This window comes from Myotis lucifugus, unplaced genomic scaffold (genome assembly GCF_000147115.1).
Source record: "Myotis lucifugus unplaced genomic scaffold, Myoluc2.0 scaffold_155, whole genome shotgun sequence".
Lineage (NCBI taxonomy): Eukaryota > Metazoa > Chordata > Mammalia > Chiroptera > Vespertilionidae > Myotis > Myotis lucifugus.
In genome coordinates, this window is record NW_005871203.1 from 1384581 (window position 1) to 1387458 (window position 2878).

At 42.5% G+C, this 2878-nt stretch overlaps 1 protein-coding gene across 1 annotated transcript in view; it reads left to right on the forward strand.

The window, feature by feature from the left end:
* The window catches only part of RTF2 (replication termination factor 2), a 28978-nt gene that overhangs the window by 11750 nt on the left and 14350 nt on the right, over positions 1 to 2878 (forward strand).

A 2878-nucleotide genomic window follows, 5' to 3' on the forward strand; every position in this document is an offset into this window, starting at 1 on the left:
CAAGTAGTGTGTGTGATGTTGTTTCAGTGTTGCATGCATTTGTGAGTACACTCAGGAAGTCTGCTTGAAAGAATGTAAATAGGAGAGGTGGAAAATTAAGCTGAAATGTATTACAGAAGCCAAATATCCTAAATCAGTAGTTCCTAAACCAGGCTTTCTCTGTAGAATCATACTGAAGTTTGTCAAGTTCTCATTCCCCATCTCAGACCCCGACACCAAAGCCTTTAGGTGGGTGTAGACTTCTTTTACTTAAGCGTTCTCAGAGTAATTCTAATGGGCTGCCAATGTGGGGGGACTCTGACCTAAAGCAATCAAACATTTTTCCTTCTACCATAATGGCGACCGTCTCCTGGATCAGGCAGTTTTCCTTTGCATTGGCTGACCCCACACATAATGTAACCATGTTGACAAGCATACATAACAGAGCTTTACGGAGAAGTTGACAGTATGTCATGGAAATGCAATATTACAAGGGAACTCTGAAATCCTTCTGTTGGTGCTTGGGAAATTTCACTGAACACCAGCAAACTTGAAAGTCCGTACCTTGAGCACTTCAAGGGAAGAGAAGGAAGCAGAGGAAAGGGGACCTGACTGTGTCAGGGTTGCACAAAGAGAGACCAGGTGAGGACGGGAGCTCTGGCTACATCTGTCTCCTGAGGGGCCTCCTGCAGGTAGACAGGATGCTGGCTCAACTCAGGAGTGTCTCAGGGAGGAAAGTGTCTTAAACATAAATCTGTTGCCAGAAGAGCAAGATAAGCACTTTTCTCTTATGTAATCTACATAGATACTGCCTTTGCTTAACTAGATGGAGTACTCTACCCTTTAGCTCCCTAGGGCAGCCATACAAGGCATCACAAACTGGGTGGCTTAACAGAAAGTATTGTGTCACAATTCTGGAGACTGGAAGTCTGTAGTCAGGGTGTAGGCAGGAAATTGTGTGTCTGCAGGGTGGTTCCTCTGAGGCTGGGAGGGAAGGAGCTGTCTCAGACCTCTCTCCCTGACTTCAGATGGCCGCCTGTCCCTGTGTCTCCTCTTGTGGCCTTTCCTCTATGGAGTCCCTCTCTATACCCATATCTCCCCCTTTTTTTTGAGGACACCAGCCATACTAGATTAGTATGACTAATGACATGTACAGTGACTTGCTTTCCAACGGTCACATTCTGACTTACTTCAACATTTCAGGTGATGGAGGGGGTAGTGGGGGGAGGCACAGTTCAACCAAAAAAACTATAGAGTTTACAAAAGCATAGAACATGGGACATTCACTGGCATACGTGGGTGGGAGTCACTCATTTACTCACGAAACGTATATTGGTTGTGGCTCACCCACCAGTGTTGGCTTGGGACCACCACTTCACCTTTCCGGGCTTGACATTCTAATATGTAAAATGAAGGAATTATAGTAAATTCTCAGACACTTTTTTTTAAAATAAATCTTTATTGTTCAGATTATTACAGTTGTTCCTCTTTTTCCCCCCCATAGCTCCCCTCCACCCAGTTCCCACCCCACCCTCCGCTCTCACCCCCCCACTGTCCTCATCCATAGGTGTACGATTTTTGTCCAGTCTCTTCTCACACCGCCCACAACCTTTTCCCCCCAAGAATTGTCAGTCCACTCCCTTTCTATGCCCCTGATTCTATTATATTCACCAGTTTACTCTGTTCATCAAATTTTTTATTCACTTGATTTTTAGATTCACTTGTTGATAGATATGTATTTGCTGTTAATAATTTTTATTTTTACCTTTTTCTTCTTCTTCCTCTTCTTAAAGAATACCTTCCTCTTCTTAAAGAATTATATTTCATATAATACTCGTTTGGTGGTGATGAACTCCTTTAGCTTTTCCTTATCTGTGAAGCTCTTTATCTGACCTTCAATTCTACATGATAGCTTTGCTGGATAAAGTAATCTTGGTTGTAGGTTCTTGCTATTCATCACTTTGAATATTTCTTGCTACTCCCTTCTGGCCTGCATAATTTCTGTTGAGAAATCAGCTGACAGTCGTATGGGTACTCCCTTGTAGGTAACTGACTGTTTTTCTCTTGCTGCTTTTAGGATTTTCTCTTTGTCTTTTGCTCTTGGCATTTTAATTATGATGTGTCTTGGTGTGGTCCTCTTTGAATTCCTTTTGTTTGGGGTTCTCTGCGAATCCTGGACTTGTAAGTCTATTTCTTTCACCAGTAGGGAAGTTTTCTGTCATTATTTTTTCAAATAGGTTTTCAATATCTTGCTCTCTCTCTTCTTCTGGCACCCCTATAATTCAGATGTTGGTACGCTTGAAGTTGTCCCAGAGGCTCCTTATCTTCATATTTTTGGATTCTTTTTTCATTTTGCTTTTCTGGTTGGGTATTTTTTGCTTCTTCATATTTCAAATCTTTGACTTGATTCTTGGGATCCTCTTGTCTGCTGTTGGATCTCTGTATATTATTCTTTATTTCAGTCAGTGTATGCTTAATTTCTAGTTGGTCCTTTTTCATATCCTCCAGGGTCTCACTAAATTTATCGGCGGTTTCTAGAAAATTCTCGAAAAACCTTATAACCGTGGTTTTGAACTCTATATCCTGTAGTTTGCTCTCCTCTATTTCTGTCATTTGTGACCTGTTTCTTTGTCTCCGCAATTTGGCTGCTTCCCTGTGTTGATAGAGTGACTTTGTGTGCTAGGTGTCCTATAGGGCCCAGTGGTTCAGCCTCCCCAATTACCTGAGGTGGATACTCTTGGTGCACCCCCTTGTGGTCTTTGTGCACAGTCTTGTTGTAGTTAAGCCTTGATTGTGTAGGTATCACTGGGAGGAGTTGACCTCCAGCCAATTGGCTGTGAGAATCAGCTGTGTCTATGGTGTGAGAATTTCTGTGCTGAGACACCCTTATGGAGCAAGA